This window comes from Alnus glutinosa, chromosome 9 (assembly GCF_958979055.1).
Source record: "Alnus glutinosa chromosome 9, dhAlnGlut1.1, whole genome shotgun sequence".
In the NCBI taxonomy this organism is placed as follows: Eukaryota; Viridiplantae; Streptophyta; class Magnoliopsida; order Fagales; family Betulaceae; genus Alnus; species Alnus glutinosa.
Genome location: NC_084894.1, coordinates 19542362 through 19565677, shown reverse-complemented (window position 1 = coordinate 19565677; position 23316 = coordinate 19542362). Strand labels below are relative to the sequence as shown.

Below are 23316 nucleotides of genomic sequence, written 5' to 3'. Positions count from 1 at the left end.
ACTCCGTTTTGGTCGATTCAAAAACTGAGACGCTCATCTTGAAGTTCTCTAGCTACCCTCCAAATTTCATAATTTTTGGACTCCATTTGATACCCGAAAACACCCGTGAAAAATATGACCTCTGATCTGGACGGAAATTCACATTATTCTTTAATGGGCTATCTTTGGACTTAACCCAACCCATTCCAATTGCTATCTACAAACCCAACCCACATTTCACATGTTAAATTCACATTATTCATTATTGGGCCATCTTTGAACTTAACCCAACCCATTCCAATTGCTATCTACAAACCCAACCCACCTTTGAGAAAATAGTAATTTCCTTGAGTGAGAAACTAGGCATAGTAAATTGGTCTAGCAATGAGAATGGTTAAATAATAATAATAATAATAATGTTAGAATAATATATTAAGGTTTGAGTGCATTGTGATAGGTAAATTTGAGTGCATTGTGATAGGTAAGGTTGAGTGCATTATGGTAGGTAAGTTTGAGTGCATTTTTGAGTGCATTGTGGTAGGTAAGTTTGAGTGCATTTTTGAGTGCATTGTGGTAGGTAAGGTTAATTCCCATCCATTGGATCAAAATGTGTCTACTTGATCCTAACCATTCATTCTCTTATAAATAGAGAAGATGGAAGACACAATACCCATCAAGCTTCACTCACACACACACCTAAAGGCCAAGAGAGAAAATTGTGGGATTTGTGTAGTTTTGTGTGGTTTAAGGCTTGAAGTGTGTGCAAGGAAGTATTTTGGTAAAAGCTCGATCCCGATGCTAATAGAAAGTCCAAGTAAGGGAACCTTTACCCCTTCTCAAATTATTATATTATTTTAATTATTCCTTTATTTGCAAAATTTCGATTAACTATTTTGATTCGGTATTTCAAATTATTTTATTTATATAAAGGATTTGTTGGTTTTGATATGAAAGTTTTGAGTATAAAAATAATATTCTTGAAATCGTGATTTTGAGTAAAAAACCCTCCAACACGTTGCCCTATATATACTAGTAAAGAATGAGAAAGTTTTGTGAGAAGATATACAAGAAAAGAATGAGAAAGTTTTGGGAGAAAAACTCTTTGAGTTATATATAAAGGAGAAATATTTTTGAAAATGGCACGTGTGTGGAGGAGACTATTATTTGGGCCCTAGACCCGCAGAGATTCGAGACCCTTCAAGATTTAGCTCGGTACCGTAGCTCGAGATGGAAGCGCACCCGCTGGTTCGCTTAGTGACAGCGGTATCTGTCTCTATGTCAGTCTAAGTGCACTTCAATTAATTAGCTGATGGGGGTGGGGCCTGTGGCCACAGGTAAACCGCGTTACTCACCCAAGGTCACAGCAACGACCGCGCAACCCTACGTACACAGGGCGTAATAGTGTATTGGGCATACTATGAGTAATGATTATTTCAAATATATATATATATATATATATATATTATCTTGCGTATGAAAAGGGAGTTTTTGACAAATGTTTTGGAGATTTATAAAAGGGAGTTTTTGACAAATGTTTTGGAGATATTTAAAAGAAGTTTTTTTGACAATTGTTTGAAGATTTTCAAAAGAATTTAACTCAACTGTTTTATGGTTGAGGATTCCTTACTGAGCATGTTTTTTGTGCTCACCCCTTATTTTGTTTTTGTTTTCAGGTTATGAACAGAGAGACGTAGGTGGCCGGGATGGGATCTAGGAATGCATTAGGACATTTCATTTATATTAACCCATAATTTTCAGTTATTGTATTTTTACAATTAAATGACCGTTTCCGCATTTATTAAAAACTCTGAGATTTTGAAACCATTATTATTTTTATTTATTTAAATCAGCATATTAGTTAAGATATTTGGCAGACCTTACGAATCTTTGCAGTTTAAAGAGAAAAGTGACGAACCTAACCCATAGCGGTTTGGGGGCGTTACACACAATGTCAAACTGCTATGATGCAATTCCCTACAGGGGTAGCTACTGCTAGGTCTACATCTAACTACTCAGACATCAAGTTATAGTCTCGGGAAAAAAAGTATGACATAAATGAATGCGTTGTACCAGAGTCAAAGGGCACAGTAACCTGGTGGAATGAAATCAAAAATGTACCCGTCACTACTTCGTTTGACGCGGCTACATCATCTGGAGTTAGGGTATATACACGTGCAGGCGTAGGATTCCGTTGTTCCCCTGCAATCCTTAGCGAGGTGTTAAAAAAAAAAATAGGGAATGATTCCCTAGCACTAAATACAAAACAAGAAAAGACGGACTCTGCTTGGCCGGAATGTGATTCCCCATTACCCCACTAAGTCTATCTTAATGATCTAGCTCCTAAAGTCTACAGAACCTTATAACCTTTGCTCTGATACCAAAACTGTAACGCCCCCAAACCGCTAAGGGTTAGGTTCGTCACTTTCTCTTTAAAAACTGCAAAGATTCGTAAGGTCTGCCAAATATCTTAACTAGTATGCTGATTTAAATAAATAAAAATAATAGTGATTTTATAACTCAGATTTTTTAAATAAATGCGGAAACGGTCATTTAGAAAATTTAATTATAAAAGATACAATAACTGAAAATTTTAGGGTAACATAAATGAAATGTCCTAATGCATTCCTAGATCCCATCCTGGCCACCTACGTCTCTCTGTTCATAACCTGAAAACAAAAAACAAAATAAGGGGTGAGCACAAAAAAACATGCTCAGTAAGGAATCCTCAACCATAAAACAGTTGAGTTAAATTCTTTTGAAAATCTCCAAAACATTTGTCAAAAACTCCTTTTTATAAATCTCCAAAACATTTGTCAAAACTCCTTTTTATAAATCTCCAAAACAATTGTCAAAAACTCCTTTTTATAAATCTCCAAAACAATTGTCAAAAACTCCTTTTTATATACAAGATATAATATATGTTTGGAAATAATCATTACTCATAATATGCCCATATACACTCTTACGCCCTGTGTAAATAGGGTTGCGCGGTCGTTGCTGTTGACCTCGGGCAGGTAACGTGGTTTACCTGAGGCCTCAGGCCCTGCCCCCGTCAGCTAATTAATTGAAGTGCACTTAGACTGACATAGAGACGGATACCGCTGTCACTAAGTGAATCAGCGGGTGCGCTTCCATCTCGAGCTACGGTACCGAGCTAAATCTCTGCGAATCTCTGCGGGTCTAGGGCCCAAAATAATAGTCTCCTCCACACACGTGCCCTTTTCTCAAAAATTTCTCCTTTATATATCTCATAGAGTTTTCTCACAAAACTTTCTCATTCTTTTCTTGTATATCCAGGGGCAACGTGTTGGAGGGTTTTTTACTCAAAATCACGATTTCAAGAATATTATTTTTACTCAATAATTTTCACATCAAAACCAACAAATCCTTTATATAAATAAAATAATTTGAAATACCGAATCAAAATAGTCAAATCGAAATTTTGCAAATAAAGGAATAATTAATGTAATATAATAATTTGAGAAGGGGTAGAGGGTTCCCTTGGATTTCCCATTAGCATCGGGATCGAGCTTTACTCTCTATGTATAGTTTCTTGGTTTATTAAATAAGAATTTTCACTAGAAAATCCAGTGAAAACGATGAGTTCGGTCACGGGAAAAGCGCCGGAAAATCATCGGAAAAGTCATCGGAAAGTCACCGGAAAAGTCTACCGGAAAGTCGCCGGAAAAGTCGCTGGAAGTCTGCCTGAGATGGGTCCCCGGCGGGTCGGGTTTCCGGGTTCGGGTCACGGGTCACAGGTTTGGACTACTGCCAGATCGGGCTTCGGGTCTGAGATGGGTCGCGGGCTGGATCACAACTGGGCTAACAAAATATCCATAACTGTTCAACCCCAAGACCATAGAAGTTATATCCAAAATTTCATAATCTTAACCAACTAAGATAGTCAGAACTCGAAACCTCTCCTGCCAATGCACTCAGCCAAAAACAGCAAGGCACCCAACAGTACCAAACAGTCAAGACTCATCACCGAAGATGGGGTTCGGCCAGGCGGGGTTGCGGGTTCAAGGCCCTGGTTCACTGGGTTCGGTCACTGCCACAGGTTCTGGGTTCACTAGCTCGTTCCACCGGCGGTAACCCAGTGGCAGATCGGGTTGCATGGTCGGCTGTTTGGGTCGCCGGATTCTGGGTTCATGCTGAGTCTCGGGTTCAAGCGGGGTCACTGCTGGAAATCTGGGTTCGGGGTAACTGTTCGCGGGTTCGTGGTTGCTGGGCCGTCTGGGTCGCGGCTTCACTGGTCGGAGCACTGATCCGCCAGAAATCGCACCCACGGCCTCGATTTGCTGCAGAACAGCCGGAGATCGGCTTGCCGGAGATTGGGTAGAACTGGGTCACGGTTTTCCTCCGAGTTTCCTGGGTTACGGGTCTTCTGGGTTTGGTCTCTCTCTCTCGGGTCTGACTCTCTCTCAATTCTGCTTCTCTCAAGTCCCTCGGTTTCTCCCTTAAGTCTCTCAGCACCTCTAAATCTCTGTTTCTCTCTTCTCATAATCACTCTCTGTTTTGTCCCTCTGTTCTCTCCCTCTATTTCTCTCTACCTCACTGTCTCACACTTTCTCACTCTGTCTCCTGTAATCTCTCAGTTTGCAGAGAGAAGGAAAAGAATGGGAAAGAAGAAGAAAGGAGAAGAAAGAATGAAGGAAGAAGCGTGCGATTTGCAGGAGATGGTGGTCAGTTATATAGCTGAGAGTGAGTGGGAGGTTTGGTGAAGTGGAGAAGATTGCCGCAGTGGTCGATTAGAGAAATGTTGAGTGGGAAATTTGGTGAAGTGGTCTTGCTGGTGGGAGATTAAGAAATTGCAGTGGATTATGAATCTTATGGTTGGGTCACGAAGATAGTGCAATTGCTCAGGGAAGATGCACTGTGATGATTGTTCAGATAATATTAAAATTGTAAGGTGGAGAAGATGATTGTCAATTTGTCGCAGTGGAAAATTCATAAAAACAGAGTGGAAAGGGTGATTTGTATATTCCGAACATTTAAACAAAAAAAGATAATTGTATACTAATATATTATAAATTTATGCAAAATAGGGTAAATAAATTTTATTAACTCAGTAATATTTTTGGTGATCAAAATATTGTCAGTTTATTAAAACACCGGTTCTCAAATCAGTTGAAAATATTTATAAATAAATTTTATAAAACGAACGATTACATAAATAATCATTCATATTTTTAAATATCAAAAATATGTTTTAAAAACTGGGGTGTTACAAAAACTCTCCAAAGGTCTCTTCTTCCAACATCTTTTCTTCAAATCTTGAAATCAACATTTGAAGTTTGGCAGATTTAACAAGTTTCGTGCCTTCATATGTTGTTTCCAAGATTTTCCATGCTTCTTTGGCTGATTCGCAGTTTGAAATTTTGGCGAATTCAGAAGGAGAAAAAGTGTTTGGCATAGAGCATGGAGGGCTTTATCATTGGAAAGTCGGGCATTTTTCAGAGGGACTGTCTCGAGGAATGTATCATCTGGTTTAGTCCAACCAGTTTCAACAATACTCCAACAGTCAAAAGATTTCAAAAAGAACCGCATCCAAGCTTTCCAATAGCCATAGTTTATACCATCGAAGGTAGGAACAGAATTAAGAGTTTAAGACATAGTTGCAAATAGAAGTCAAAAATAAATGACACTCAAGAATTTAATCTTCTCAGAGTGTACCAAGCTCTGATACCAATTGAAAATCGAAATTGACTTCTAAAAGTAAAGTGTGTGCACAAGTGTCAACAAAAATTAAGCACAGCGGAAAATAAAAGACACACAGATTTTTGTTGACGAAGTAGAAACTCAATCAAGAGAAAAACCACTCCGGGGTAGCCAAACCCAGGAATTCCACTATTCATAAGACAAAGCTAGATACAAGATAGTAACACTCACATTAACCCGATGCAGTGGTCGTACCTTGCTCTCTGACGTGTAACCCAACACGAACGCTTCCCAACCAAGTCTCCTACCTGAAGGGGTCTTCAATGGAATCCTTTACCTTAGGGCCAACCCCTAAGATAGACTTCAGATGTAGCGCAACACACTTGTAACGGCTTCAGAGGGATCTTGAACTTCTCTGAGCTCTTGTGGAATTCAATACCGAATTCTTGCAGTTCTCAATGCCCAGGGGCCTCTATTTATAGGCTAAGGTGCAGAATGGGCGACTGCTGTAATATGTACAGACACCGTCCGGACGGTGAACCTAAGCCATCCGGACGGACAACTGTGCGACAGGATTTTCCAAAAATTTTGCTAAAAATCTTTCCTGTTTAAGAGCCGATCCGGATGGTGAGACACTGATGTCCGGACGGTCGCACGTCCGCTGCAAGTAATTTCCATATAATGCTTTGCGCGTCCGGACCAAGGAGGATGAACGACCGGACAGCAATTCTACAGCACGCAATTTCCATATTTGCTATGCGTGCGTCCGAACAATGATAGGCAGACGTCCGGACGGTTGAAGTCGAATCGGCAATTTCCTTATCTGATGAGCGCGCGTCCGGACCAATTCTGACTGACGTTCGGACGGTGATATTTGAATTGCGATTCTTGCCTTATTTATGAGCGCGTCCAGACGGGAAACCACATCGTCCGGACGGTGTATCAATCTTCCCATATCTGAACTTGGAAAGAATCTGAAGCTGATCGATCACTGATGGGCGTCCGGACGGGCTGCTGAGATGTCCAGACGGATGCAAGTTGGAACAGAAGCTTCTCGATACAGTGGATGGTCCAGACGGAAAGATACGTCGTCCGGACGGATGATGCTGGTCTGTCTAGCGTCCGGTCGGGATGAACACGTCGTCCGGACGGATGGAACAGTGGACAAATGGATGTCCGGACGGGATAACACGTCGTCCAGACGGCTGACAGGGAGTCTGAAATCTTCTATCTTTTTCGCAGTGCAGAGTCTTCTGAAAATGCTCTGACAAGTGGAATCCCTGTTTACAGCATCTTTACACATAAGTGATTTTGTCCAAACACAGAATGAGGCCAAAATACTAACAGACTTCAGTTCAGCACAGTAACAGCACTTGGCAACGATTTGAAAATGAGCGAATCAGCACAATAACTTCTTAAAATAAACTCTCTAAGCACTACTGAATTCACTACCGAATTCTTACAAAATACATGCCTAGGGGCATTCATTTATAGGCCATAAAAACCTAAATCGCGTTTAATACGATTTTTCTAGGTAGCGTCAGGACGGTAGCTGAGGGCGTCCAGACGAACAATTGTGCGATCGGCTTTCCAAATTTGCTTGAAATTCTTTCCTGAAAAGAGCCACGTCCAGACGGTGTTGCCCTAGTGTCCGAACAATTGCACTTTAGCTGCATGCAATTTTCATATTAAGGCTTGAGCGTCCGGACCATGGAGACTAACGAACGGACGATTGAACTTCTACGGCACACTATTTCCACATTAAGGCTTGCGTGTCCGGACCATGGAGAATGACATTTAGACGGTTGAACTTTGTATGCACGACTTGCCTTATCAAGGATAGCGTTCGGACGAGAACAAACATCGTCCGAACGGTTGCAACTGTCTTCCCATAACTGTGTCTGAGACAAAAACCCTATTATTTGTCAAATACAAAATGGCGTCCGGACGGTATTGCCACATCGTCCGGACGGATACACTTGAACGCTGGATTCTTCTCAAACTCTGAAGTGCGGTCGGACGATTTGCCATTACGTCCGGACGGATGCAACCTTGAATAGTTTGAAATTTCTAAGCACTGATGGGTGTCCGAATGGTATTACCACCTTGTCCAGACGAATGTTGCTGACTGATGAGAGTCCGAACGCTTCATTGGATCATCCGGATGGAAACATGGGATCCGACTTCTCTGAATTGAAATCTGCACAGAATCTTCCTTGAACATTGAAATAGCCTTCTTGCAGCTTGTGACGCTGGAACTTATCATAATGAGGTTCTTTCCATATTAGAGATATAAACTCTAAATACTGTGAAGATTTTGAAATATATGGCATCCTTGTGAAAATAGCAACATTACATACAAATGATTTTGTCCAATAGAATGTAGCCAACACAAACAAACAAACTCCCCTTTTGGCCATTGTAGGACAAAAATCACTTGACCGATTAAAAATACATTCCCGGTTCAAAAACTAATATATACTCTCCCTTTTTGTCTCAAAAAGACAAAGGGTAAAACAGAGTATGAAAACCACAGCCATAAAATTCTCCCCCTTGATGTCACAACAGGACAAGGGTAACACAGAGTATATAAAATCCACAGATAAAAACATTCTAAAATCCAAAACAATAGGAAAATAGAGAAGAGTTTGCAAGTGGCCCCAAAAAGAGGAACAAAAATCTTCCATGTACCAAATCCTGCTTGTTACTTTTTAGACTAGGATTGTAATTTTAAACCAGTCAAGTATTTTTGTCCCAGAATGGCCAAATGTAGAGTTTGTTAGTATTTGTGTTGGCTACATTCTGTTTGACAAAATCACTTATATGTAATGTTGTTGTTTTCACAAGGGTACAGTATATTTCAAAATCTTCAAAATAGAAAGAGCCTCATTATGACAAGTTCCAGTGTCACAAGCTGCAAGAAGGCTATTTCAGTGTTCAAGGCTATTTCAGTGGTCAAGGAAGATTCTGTGCAGATTCCAACTCAGAGAAGTCGGATCCCATGTTTCCGTCCAGACAACCCAGTGAAGCATCCGAACTCTCATCAGTCAGCGACATCCGTCTGGAAAATGTGGCAATACCCTTTGGACCCCCATCAGTGTCTAGAAGCTTCGAACTATTCAAGGTTGCATCTGTCCGGACGTAATGGCAAATCATCTAGCCGCTCTTAAGAGTTCCAGAAGAATCCTGCGTTCAAGTGCATCTATCCGGACGACGTGGGAATACTGTCCGGACACCTTTCAGTGTTCCACAAGTAATAAGGTTTCTGTCTCAGATACAATTATGGGAAGACAATTGCAACCGTCTGGACGACGTGGCCATTCCGTTCGAACTCTATCCTTGATAAGGCAAGTCGTGCAGAAGATGTTCAACAGTCTGAACGATAGACTACACGGTCCGGACGTTTAAGCCTTAATATGAAAATTGTGTGCAGCTAAAAAGCAACCGTCCAGACGCTAGGGCATATTGTAGTTCACACAATTTAATACTATTACATGACACATTACTGCATTACTTTAGTATTGGACCACATGAAATGAACACACACTCGGTTAGGGGACCAGCCAACACAGATTTAGTATGGGATTCTTCCAAACATTATTTTACTCATTATGCCTACCACAAATCAAACAAAGCACCAGACAAATGGCCTTACCCCGAAATAACAGATTAAACAATGTCCCAACACCCAACATGTAACGCCCCCAAACCGCTAAGGGTTAGGTTCGTCCTTTTCTCTTTAAAAACTGCAAAGATTCGTAAGGTCTGCCAAATATCTTAACTAGTATGCTGATTTAAATAAATGAAAATAATAATGATTTTAAAACTCAGAGTTTTTAATAAATGCGGAAACGGTTATTTAGAAAATTTAATTATAAAAGATACAATAACTGAGAATTTAAAGAAAACTAAAGTTGTTATGCAAGTGCACTTATTAGGGTAACATAAATGAAATGTTCTAATGCATTCCTAGATCCCATCCCGGCCACCTACATCTCTCTGTTCATAACCTGAAAACAAAAACAAAATAAGGGGTGAGCACAAAAAAAACATGCTCAGTAAGAAATCCTCAACCATAAAACAGTTGAGTTAAATTCTTTTAAAAATCTCCAAAACAATTGTCAAAACTCATTTTTATACACAAGATAATATATATATATTTGAAAATAATCATTACTCATATTATGCCCGGTACACTATTACGCCCTGTGTACGTAGGGTTGCGCGGTCGTTGCTGTTGACCTTGGGCAGATAACGCGGTTTACCTGTGGCCACAGGCCCCACCCCCGTCAGCTAATTAATTGAAGTGCACTTAGACTGACATAGAGACGGATACCGCTTTCACTAAGTGAATCAGCGGGTGCGCTTCCATCTCGAGTTACGGTACCGAGCTAAATCTCTGCGAATCTCTGCGACTAGGGCCCAAAATAATAGTCTCCTCCACACACGTGCCCTTTTCTCAAAAATTTCTCCTTTATATATAACTCATAGAGTTTTCTCACAAAACTTTCTCATTCTTTCTTGTATATCCAGGAGCAACGTGTTGGAGGGTTTCACAAATATTTTTCTTCTTTTTTTGTTATTCCAAAAGTTGACTTCACATCTCGGTCTAAAATAATAAATTCTCAAAATTTCAAAGTCCTTTAGAACCGAGGTTTTTCTCAAAATCACAATTTCCAAAATATCATTTTTATTCAAAACTTTCACATCAAAACCAATTTAAAACGAATCCTTCATGTAAACAAAATTATTTGAAATACCGAATAAAAATAATCAAATCAAAATTATGCAAATAAAGGAATAATTAAAGTAATATAATAATTTGAGAAGGGGTAGAGGGTTCCCTTACTTGGACTTTCCATAAGCATCGGGATCTAGCTTTTACCAAAATACTTCCTTGCACACACTTCAAGCCTTAAACCACACAAAACTACACAAATCCCACAATTTTCTCTCTTGGCCTTAGGTGTGTGTGTGAGTGAAGCTTGATGGGTATTGTGTCTTCCATTTTGGGTTCTATTTATAAGAGAATGAATGGTTAGGATCAAGTAGACACATTTTGATCCAATGGATGGGAATTAACCTTACCTACCACAATGCACTCAAAAATGCACTCAAACTTACCTACCACAATGCACTCAAACTTACCTACCACAATGCACTCAAAAATGCACTCAAACTTACCTACCACAATGCACTCAAAAATGCACTCAAACTTACCTACCATAATGCACTCAACAATGCACTCAAACTTACCTACCATAATGCACTCAACCTTACCTACCACAATGCACTCAAATTTACCTATCACAATGCACTCAACCTTACCTACCACAATGCACTCAAATTTACCTACCATAATGCACTCAAACCTTAATATATTATTCTAACATTATTATAATTATTATTATTTAACCATTCTCATTGCTAGACCAATCTACTATGCCTAGTTTCTCACTCAAGGAAATTACTATTCTCTCAAAGGTGGGTTGGGTTTGTAGATAGCAATTGGAATGGGTTGGGTTAAGTTCAAAGATGGCCCAATAATGAATAATGTGAATTTAACATGTGAAATGTGGGTTGGGTTTGTAGATAGCAATTGGAATGGGTTGGGTTAAGTCCAAAGATAGCCCATTAAAGAATAATGTGAATTTCCGTCCAGAACAGGGGTCATATTTCTCACGGGTGTTTTCATAGCCTTAACAACGTCCAAAAATCATGAAATTTGGAGGGTAGCTAGATGACTTCAAGACGAGCGTTCAGAATTTTGAATCGACCAAAACGGAGTTCGTTTGACCCTGTTTTCGTTATTCGAAAGTTTAAGGTCTGTTTTGAGTTTTTATCAAATTGCAAACAAAAATACATATTTATTTTCATAAATAATCGTAGTTATTCTTTTTCCTTATAAAAATGTTTTAAAATTAATTTAAACCATTATAATTTATGTCTTAAAATCTGGTTTTTACATAAGGAATCTATCCCTACCCACAAAAGGAGTTGTCGGGTAGGCCAACATGTCGATACAAATCATAAAAAATGAAAAAAAAAAAAAAAAAAAAAAAAAAAAAAAAAAAAAATCCCACCAAATATATTGGACATTATATAAGAATCAGTCATTGTAACCTTTGGTGGCAGAAAAACCACCTTCTTCTCCTACCAAACAGTGCAACGGAAATCCAGCAAAGTAGGGAAAATTACTCTGGCAAGGAGACACAAGGCAGCTTCGGCAAGGTGATTCAACTTCGGCAAGGCGACGCAACCCACACGATTTTGGGTTTTTCACGAAGAGGGCTAAAATCACACCACAAGAAGCACACGATTTTGGGTTTTTATTAGAAACGATTTTCAACTAGAGCAACAATACCCACACTCCGGCGGTGATTTTTGGCTAAACACCCACGCTCGAACGACTTCCAGGAAGCTACTAGATGCAAAATGATCAAAAGGTTCTAGGTTAAAATGTGAAATGGCCATCTATTTACCTTAATAGAATTTTCGTAAATATATATCCTCCATGTTTAACCAAATACCACTCAGTACGCTTGTTTTGTTTCAAAGGGTAATTTCATAATTTCAATTCTGAGGACAGGGGCATTTTCGGTGGTTTGTGTCTTAAAATGTCACGTGCACGGCATGTGATGTGTTTTCCATCCATTTTGACGGGAAGAGCTAACGGAGTGGCCATTTTTAGAGTCGTTGGTAGTTTGGGGGGCCGGAGTCAGAGTGTTGGTAGTTTGTGGGGCTATACACAAAACGGGTGGTAATTTAGGATGCTAAACTGTAATTTTTCCTTATATTTATATAATTGGAATAAAAAGGTTTTAAAGTAAGGTGATGGAATTAGGAAATCAAGTGCTATTTATGAGTCTTAGTGTAGTGAATAATTAATTGTGATGAGAAATTGTAGTTGAAGAAAATATAAGTGTTAAATAACAATTAACAACAAGAGAGAACTATATGAGGTGGGGGTAATGTTATAATTTAGAAAAAATTTAAGTTTAAAATAAAAAGGGAATCTTATCCGTAGTCGTGTGTCAAGCTATGGATAACTCTTGGGATATCTTATCCCTTAACTTTTTTATTAGGAAATAGGAAACAATGGAAAAGTAAGAAGGGTAAAGCCCTTATTCGGTCAACAACTTCACATCCTCTGTCTTTCACACACCCTCCCTCCCTCCCCTCTTCATTTTCTTCCCTTTCTTTCTTTCTCTTCTCTTCCTCTATCCCCCTTCAGTTTGTCGCCAAACACACCTTATCTCTTTACCAAATATCTCATATTTTGTCATTTTCTTAGATTTTTATTTTTCACCTAAGGTAACATTGGCTTAGATATATATTAATATTAAGTTATCATACAAGAAAAAAGTGGACACTTGTCAGCCCAAGAGAAGATGAAAAATAGGTAATGACGTGGCAGACATATGGTGTAACGCCCCCAAACCGCTAAGGGTTAGGTTCGTCATTTTCTCTTTAAAAACTGCAAAGATTCGTAAGATCTGCCAAATATCTTAACTAGTATGCTGATTTAAATAAATAAAAATAATAAGGATTTTAAAACTCAGAGTTTTTAATAAATGCGGAAACGGTCATTTAGAAAATTTAATTATAAAAGATACAATAACTGAAAATTTTAGGGTAACATGAATGTCCTAATGCATTCCTAGATCCCATCCCGGCCACCTACGTCTCTCTGTTCATAACCTGAAAACAAAAACAAAATAAGGGGTGAGCACAAAAAAACATGCTCAGTAAGGAATCCTCAACCATAAAACAGTTGAGTTAAATTCTTTTGAAAATCTCCAAAACAATTGTCAAAAAACTCCTTTTAAAAATCTCCAAAACATTTGTCAAAAACTCCTTTTAAAAATCTCCAAAACATTTGTCAAAAACTCCTTTTTATACACAAGATATAATATATGTTTGAAAATTTAATTATTACTCATAATATGCCCGGTACACTATTACGCCCTGTGTACGTAGGGTTGTGCGGTCGTTGCTGTGACCTTGGGCAGGTAACGCGGTTTACCTGTGGCCACAGGCCCCACCCCCGTCAGCTAATTAATTGAAGTGCACTTAGACTGACATAGAGACAGATACCGCTTTCACTAAGTAAATCAGCGGGTGCGCTTCCATCTCGAGCTACGGTACCGAGCTAAATCTCTGCGAATTCTCTGCGGGTCTAGGGCCCAAAATAATAGTCTCCTCCACACACGTGCCATTTTCTCAAATATTTATATATATCTCATAGAGTTTTCTCACAAAACTTTCTCATTATTTACTTGTATATCCAGGTGCAACGTGTTGGAGGGTTTTTACTCAAAATCACGATTTCCAAAAATATTATTTTTACTCAATAATTTTCACATCAAAACCAACAAATCCTTTATATAAACAAAATAATTTAATAATTTGAAATACTAAAAAAAATAATCAAATCGCAATTATGCAAATAAAGGAATAATTAAAGTAATATAATAATTTGAGAAGGGGTAGAGGTTTCCCTTACTTGGATTTCCCATTACCATCGGGATCGAGCTTTACTCTCTTTGTATAGTTTCTTAGTTTATTAAATAAGAATTTTCACTAGAAAATTCAGTGAAAACGATGAGTTCAGTCACGGAAAAATCGCCGGAAAAGTCAACGGAAAAGTCAACAGAAAAGTCGCCGGAAAAGTCACCGGAAAAGTCACCGGAAAAGTCGCCGGAAAAGTCACCGGAGTGTCGCCGGAAGTCTGCCGGAGATGGGTCACCGGCGGGTCGGGTATCCGGGTTCGGGTCACGGGTTGGGGTTTACTGCCGGGTCGGGCTTCGGGTCTGGGGTCGGTCAGTTGGTTCTCGGGTATGGGCTTACGGGGTTCGGTTATGGGCTCGGTCGGTTGTTTCTCGGTTATGGGCTTACGGGGTTCGGTTATGGGCTGTTCTGGGTCGCGGGCCTTTAGTCCACGGATCGATCGGGTTTTTGCACCGTTTCTGAGTTTTGGGCTCCCGGGTCCACAGATCGCTGAGGACCGGGCCACGGCCTGCCGAGATGGGCTTCTGGGTCGGAGTTCATGGTTCTGGATCGGTTAGCTCGCCGGATTGCTGGATCGGGGTCCTGGTTTTACGGCAGAACTGGGTTTCCTCTCCCTCTCCGGTTCCTCTACGTTTGGCGTCCACGGGGTTCTGAGTTCAAGCTTGGCAGGTTCCGGTTAGTCGGATTGCTAGGTCCGAGCTTCACTGGGTCACAGCCAGAACCGCCGGACATGCCCCTGGGTTGACACCGGTTGACGGTCTTCCGGGTTTTGCGCACCCACGGATCACGAGCTCGCCGGAATCCACCACCGAAACCATCGGATTCCGTCCATGAGGATTGGGCTTCGTGGGTTCTACCGAAAAACTGGGTTTGGAGTTACGGGTCTCACGGCCCCCTCTCACTGTCTGCTTCTCTTTCACTCTCAAATTCTGTTTCTCTCTTCTCTCTGTTTCTCATATTTTCTCGCTTAATTTCTCTCACACTCACCGTCTCTCACTACCTCACTCTGTCTCCTGTAATCTCTCAGATTGCAGAGAGACAGGAAAAGAATGAGGAAGAAGGAGAAAGGAGGAGAAGAATGAAGGAAGAAGCGTGCGATTTGCAGGAGATGGTGGTCAGTTATATAGCTGAGAGTGAGTGGGAGGTTTGGTGAAGTTTGTATTTTTACGCATAGTGGAGAAGTGGTGTCGCAGACTCGCAGTGTGTGATTCGCAGTGGAGAATTTTTGAACTCTAATGGAGAAGGTGGGAGATTAATTAAAAGCAGTGGAGGTTTATTAAAAACCAGAGTGGAGATGGCGGCTGAGTGGAGAATTTATGAAATAATTTATCTGAATAATTAAACAAAATATATATTAAACAATATATTACCAATTTATGAAAATAGGGTAAATAAATTTTACGGTTATTTATCCGTCTATAATATTAACTCAGTAATATTTTTGGTGTTAAAAATAATGTCAGTTTATTAAAACATCGTTCATTAAAATAAATTGAAAATTTTTATAAACAATTTATAAAACGAACGATTACATAAATAATCATTCATATTTTTAAATATCAAAAATATGTTTTAAAAACTGGGGTGTTACATATGGGCTGCCATGGGCAAAATTAGTATGTCTTGTGTAGTAAATTCACGAGCAATTTTGACCATCTTTATGCTATATGATTTCTATGAAACTTTTCAGTTAGACAGAGTGTGACGACATTTTTTTTTTTATATATAAACATAAACGAGTCTTCATAGTGGCATGACGATAAGTCGTAAAGCCAACATATGGTACATACCCCATAATATATACCTGGCAAATCAGAGTATAACATCTATCTACTATGCAGCGGAAAACATAAACCTAATAGCGGAAATAACATCTTAAATATCTATCATAAATTAATCATAATCAAGAGCCAATATTACATCTACCTATTTAAGTCTTTCTTCAAATTAAATACATAACATAAATGACTTTATATAATAACAAGTGACACAGTCGTCACAAGCTATAAACAAAACCCATAAAACAGAGGGCGCCTATGGTCCCACAAATTACAAACGTCGCGGTGAGCTTCGGTCATAATATCCCAAGTGCACATCTACAACACCATCAACTACGACCGGAGTACCTGCAGCCAAAAGAACATCATCTATACAGTTGTAGGAGTTTGCCACATCCGTATAGGTGGAATTATGAGCCCACCGTCTTAGCATAAAAAAATATACTAAGACCTCAGGGTATACTATTCACTGAGTTTTCACAAAGAACCAACTTTTCCTTTTTAGTCATGCGTACACTATAACAACTACCAATTTTATAAACTTTGAAAACCCCCATAACTGATATAGCAAATACCAACTAATAGAAAACATTTAAACATACTAGGCAGCTAAGATTATAAGTAGAAATTCTATTGTAGAAACAACTACGTACAGCCTCACCTACGAAATACTTTGTGGTTTGTTTGCTCAGATTTACAGAACTCTTAAGTTAGAAAACAATGACATTTAAATCTTGCAATCATTCGATAGAAATATACATAAGCTCTTTCACATTGAGACTTTTATGCATACTAATACGTCTAGTAAAACTACTCATAGTATAAAAATATCAATCATAAAAACAATGCTATACATGCTCATGCTCATTGTTTTATGCCTTGGGAATTTAACCCAAGTATAGTGCTTCAAGGAAATCTAACCCAAGTAAGCATCTCATGGGAATCTAACCCATGGTCGAGGACCTCAAGGGAATCTAGCCCAAGTAAGTACCTTGTAAGTACCTCAAAGGAATCTAACCCAAGTAAATACTAGTACCTCAAGGGAATCTAACCCAAGTAGGCACCTCATGGGAATCTAACCCATGGTCGAGGACCTCAAGGGAATCTAACCCAAGTAAGTACCTCGTGAGTACCTCAAAGGAATCTAACCCAAGTAGGCACCTCATGGGAATTTAACCCATGTATAATTTCCCGTGGGCTATGAACCTCACTTCGATGCACGTTTAGCGTTCATATGCTTATGCCTCATGCCTTAAAACTATATACATTTCATTTCATGAATCATGCCTTTAACACATGCTTTCTTTATAAAAACATAAACAATTCAACATGTCATCTCTTAAACAATTTGCATAAGTTAACTCACTCTAAAATCATATTCATGTTCCATTGCAATCACAGTTTTCAAAACTCCCAACCATAACATACAGTGAGTCCATTCATTTAAACTCCACATATCATATTCATACTTCAAAACATCATCATAATTTCAATATACTCAAAAGTACTCAAATCATCCAAAACAGTTCATAATCAACATATAGTTGGTTCAAATTTGTAAAACAATATATATTTTGCAATTCATCATATATGAAAATAATACTTCTCAGTGAGTAGAATATTGACCTTGGTTGCATAGGACTCATGACTCCAACATTTCTCCCGTATTCTAGTTACTTGAACTCTACATTGGATAACCAATTAAAGTCTCAAATACGGACACGATCCTGCAAACATTGGTAACATTAGACTATGCTATTGAACCTATACTTTATGACACATAAACTACCCACGTGTTCACACGTCACATCACTCGTTTCTAAAACTAGCTATGTAACGCCCCAGTTTTTAAAACATATTTTTAATAAGTTAAAGAATAAAAATGATTATTTATGCGAGTAAATAATCATTCGTTTTATAAAATAGATTTATAATATTTTCAATTGATTTTAATGAACTATGTTTAGTAAAACTGATAATTATTTTATAACCAAATATTACTGAGATTTAAATTACACTCTAGTGAATTATTATTTGATAAAAGACCTTTTGTAAAAATACTGACAAATGATTTTTATTTGCCGTAATTCGGTACAATCAACACCCTTCAGTTTTAAAATTTGCTCATTCCCCACTTTGCTTAAATTTAATCACACCAAATCAGCCCCATCATTACAATGTTATTATATTCAGCAGCTTCCTCCACTTTGCTTTAATAAGTCCTTCAGCCACCTGCACCATCAATTGATTTACACATTATTCTTCCATGAATCGCGCATGATTTGCTGCCCATACTGAACCTTCCACTCTGATTTATTAAATTCTCCAACCTACCGCACCATCTCAACCCACTCAGCAAATTCTTTCTTCTTTTCTTTCTTTATTCTTCTATTCTCATCGACAGACGCATGTTTATTTGTTTTAACCCAAAAGAAGTTGTGGCCAGCCTGTAGTCAATTGGATTGAATTGTATATTGAATTGTGCGTCTAGTACATTGCAAACTTGTATATTTATAGAAGATTAATATTGTAAAGAAAGAATTCCACCACTATACAGCATCGTTCCTCAAGCACCTTTCGGCCAGCAGCAATGTGGACAGCCCATTCTAAACATATAGTAATCATCAATTCCACTAACATTTCTCCCCTTAAATAGAGAAGGAGAGACCGAGTGCGAAAACAGAGAGTGATTGAGAGAACAGTGAGCTGAGGGAGTGAGTCCGAAAGAGAGAAGAGACAGGAGACTCGGTTCTGCCATGAACCTCGACACCGAACCCGTAGCCGGCCCCCACTGTGACCCAATCAAGCCCGTGACCCAGCCGGCCCTCCGGCGTGACCCCAACCCCAGCAAGCACGAACCCAGTGGACTTGTGAGCCCGAAACCAGTGGCCGCCAGCCCAGCCCATTCCGGCGACCCGTTCAGCAAGAACCCGATGAACCCAGAGAACCCATAACCTGCCAAGCTTGAACCCAGAATCCGGCGACCAACTGTAGCAATCTTCCGAGCCTTCTCTGTTGTGGTTGATTTTCCGGGTGTAAGGCGTTCGGTTGGTTGTGGGTAGTTATTGAAATTCTTCCCCTGTTCGGCCATCACTCTTAACTCTGATCTGTATGACTCCCACTCGGTTTACATAGACCTTAGGAACAATGGTGGGTAGCCTTCTACGCATGCAGTTCTGTTGCTCAACAGCAACAGGATGGACGTGTTCTACTGTGAGAACCTGTGGGCTGACTCCAGCCCAGCCCAGCCCATTGATCTAACCCGGAACCCTTGAACCCGAAGCCCAAAACCGTAGCCCAGTTGTGATCCATCTCAGACCCGCGAGCCCAACCCAGCAACAAAACCCGGAACCCATCGAATCAGCCCATCAAACCCAGTCAGCCCATAACCGTGAGCCTAGCCCAGAATCCTTTAAGCCCGGTTCTCAGAAAACCCATAACCCGAAACCCAGTCGACCCGAGCCCATAATCCTTGAGCCCAAAACCGCAGTCCAGCCCAATCCAACGGGCCCAACAGCAAACCGAAGACCCAACCCGGACCAAAACAGTGACCCGAAGCCCGACCCGGCAGTAGTCCAAACCCGTGACCCGAACCCGGAAACCCGACCCGCCGGTGACCCATCTCCGGCGACTTTCCGGCGACTTTTCCAGCGACTTTTCCGGTGATTTTCCGGCGATTTTCCCGTGACCGAACTCATCGTTTTCACTGGATTTTCTAGTGAAAATTCTTATTTAATAAACCAAGAAATTATACAAAGCCCGATCCCGATACTAAGGGAAAATCCAAGTAAGGGAACCCTCTACCCCTTCTCAAATTTTTATATTACTTTAATTATTCCTTTATTTGCATAATTTCGATTTGATTATTTTTGATTCGGTATTTCAAATTATTTTGTTTACATGAAGAATTTGTTTTGATGGGAAAGTTATTGAGTAAAAATGATATTTTGGAAATTGTGATTTTGAGAAAAACCTCGGTTCTAAAGGACTTTGAAATTTTGAGAATTTATTATTTTAGACCGAGATGTGAAGTCAACTTTTTGGAATAACAATAAAAGAAGAAAAATATTTGTGAAACCCTCCAACACGTTGCCCCTGGATATACAAGAAAGGAATGAGAAAGTTTTGTGAGAAAACTCTATGAGTTATATATAAAGGAGAAATTTTTGAGAAAAGGGCACGTGTGTGGAGGAGACTATTTTGAGCCCCAATTTCGTAGAGATTCGCAGAGATTAAGCTCGGTACCGTAGCTTGAGATGGAAGCGCACCCGCTGATTCACTTAGTGAAAGCGGTATCCGTCTCTATGTCAGTCTAAGTGCACTTCAATTAATTAGCTGACGGGGGCAGGGCTTGAGGCCTCAGGTAAACCACGTTACCTGCCCGAGGTCACAGCAACGACCGCGCAACCCTATCTACACAGGGCATAAGAGTGTACCGGGGCTTATTATGAGTAATGATTAATTTCAAATATATATTATATCTTGTGTATAAAAATGAGTTTTGACAATTGTTTTGGAGATTTTTAAAAGAATTTAACTCAACTGTTTTATGGTTGAGGATTTCCTTACTGAGCATATTTTTGTGCTCACCCCTTATTTTGTTTTTGTTTTCAGGTTATGAGCAGAGAGACGTAGGTGGCCGGAATGGGATCTAGGATTGGCATTAGATCATTGCATTTCAATTTCCTTAATAAGTGCACTTACACAATAAATTTAGTTTTCTTTGGATATTTTAAATTATTATCAAACAAAATTGTTTATTCCGAAATGACCGTTTCCGCATTTATTTAAAAGCTCTGAGTTTTAAAATCCTTATTATTTTTAATTTATTTAAATCAGCATACTAGTTAAGATATTTGGCACACCTTACGAATCTTTGCAGTTTTTAAAGAGAAAATGACGAACCTAACCCTTAGCGGTTTGGGGGCGTTACAAGCTAGGTATCCTAAACTATTATTAGGTTAATCATTAGTTATAGGTTCTTATTATATCATGTTTATTAATTAGAATATGCATTTACTATTTTACTAGCTTATTTATTATTGTTGTGTAACATTATCATTGTTAATCCTTTTTATAGCTTGTTGCTTATTTACTAAGTTAACAATATATATTTAACTCATATAAATATATACACACATACAACCTTAAACCTAATCAATTGATACACATAAATTTCATGTGTACACGGATAGGTGAATTGGGTACTTAGTCACCTTATTATCATTATTATCTACTAAGTTTTATAATTTGCTTATCCACTTAGGCTAACTAAGTGAATTCTGTCTATTTACATATTTATGTACATATATGTATAGAAGGCTTGTTAAGTTAAACATAGTCTCCTAACGCACTTAGGTGTTTCACATTACATAGGATACACATTAATCATCCAATTACATTTACCAAATGACTCCGGAGCCTATTATGTATTTCCATCACTTATATATACTTATAGACTTAAGATTGTATTGGACATAACAACTCTATGTTCTTTTAACCTTAATCACTACATCTAGTATTTTATTCTTATTAGTTTCTAACTTTTCAAGTAGTTTAGATTTAAGACTTTAATCTTATTTAACTTACTAATTTAATAAATCTTATTAAACTAGATTATAATCACATTTATAATATATCCATTACTAAAGCTTGAGGCATATACATAGACTCAAAACTAAACATTATGCTAAGAATTGATTTATTAATAATCCATATTTCTTATGAACTCTATTCCAATATTAATTATGTTTATATTTCAACATCTAACTCGTTATTTATGTTTATTTGACCAACTCCATTATCAATTCTTGTATCTCCTTTATATCTATTTATAATTTATTCACTTATGACACTATCCATTCACTTGTTTATCATTATTACCCATTTATCTTACTTAACATATTAACTTAACAACTCATATTAGATTAGGTCATAATTCCATTATAACATATCCGTTTACTAAAGAAAGCTTAAGACACAAACATGGACTCTTAACATCAAAACTAGCCCATTGGCTGCCATTTAAATGACCATGAGTGTAACACCCCAGTTTTTAAAACATATTTTTGATATTTAAAAATATGAATGATTATTTATCATTCGTTTTATAAATTGTTTTATAAATATTTTCAATTGATTTTAATGAACCGGTGTTTTAATAAACTGACAATTATTTTTATCACCAAAAATATTTTCTGAGTTAATAAATAGACGGATAATTAACCGTAAAATTTATTTACCCTATTTTCATAAATTTGTAATATATTATTATACAATTATCTTTTCGGATGTATTTAATCTGAATATACCAAATCGCTCGATTCCTTCTTTTTCCTCCTTCCTTCCTCTATCTTTTGTTCCTTCTTCTTATTTTTCTACTCCACTGATCGACCAACCTCTCCACTGGCTTAATTTAATCCCACCATCTCCTCCACTTTGCAAAACCACTTCACCAAACTCCTCCACTTTCATTTTATTAAACGCATACACTCGATTTTCCCTCCTATAAAACTGGCATCTCCCCTCTACAACGCTCACCTCCTCTTCATTCTTTCTTCTCCTTTCTTCTTCTTTCCCATTCTTTTCCTTCTCTCTACAAACTGAGAGATTACAGGAGACAGAGTGAGAAAGTGTGAGATGGTGAGGTAGAGAGAAATAGAAGAGAGAAACAGAAATTGAGAGGTGCTAAGAGACTAAGGGAGAGACCGAGAGATTGAGAGAAGAGAGAAGCAGAATTGAGGGAGAAAGTAAGATTTGTCGTGAGAGAGAACAAACCCAGAAGACCCGTAGCCCAGGAAACTCGGAGGAGCCCGTGACCCAGCTCGAATCCAAACCAGGAGGGCCGTGGCAAATCCGGCCGAAACCAGTGGCCGTCAGCCCAGCCCATCCCGGCGACCCGATCAGCAGGAACCCGACTAGCCGAAACCCACCAAACCAAAGAACCCAGAACCACCGTGACCCAGCCGACCCAAAGCCAGTGAACCCAGACCGGCGAGGCTGTGCAATCTCCGGTGTTTGAGGCAAGAAGTTGAGGCAGTAGTCACTGGGTCTCGACTCTGTGACTGTTAGTGTTGGGCTTCTGTGAATATTTTCTTCAATATAGATGTGATTCCACAAACATGGCAGACAAGTATACAACAACAAAGATTATTTTATGGAGTGAGTGGACTGCCTGTTGGGTGGAAAGCATAAACTATTCCTACGTGGGGCAGCCTTCTACGCATGCAGTTCTGTTGCTCAACAGTAACAGGATGGACGTGTTCTACCGTGCGACTTTGTGTGACCCACAATCCAAAACCACCTGAACCGTGTATGTGTGCAACCATCCAGCCCAAAACCTGTGAGCCCGAACCCATCAACCATAAAGACACCCAGTCGACCCAAA

The 23316-nt window shown here is 38.9% G+C and overlaps 1 long non-coding RNA gene across 1 annotated transcript; it reads right to left on the bottom strand.

Annotated features, from left to right (window-relative positions):
• Positions 1–9455: 9455 nt before the first annotated feature.
• On the bottom strand, positions 9456–10719 carry LOC133878362 (uncharacterized). The gene is made up of 2 exons (XR_009901888.1): positions 10490–10719; positions 9456–9650 (listed from the first exon to the last, which is right to left on the bottom strand). It is a non-coding gene; the product is annotated as an uncharacterized LOC133878362 (long non-coding RNA).
• Positions 10720–23316: the final 12597 nt, after the last annotated feature.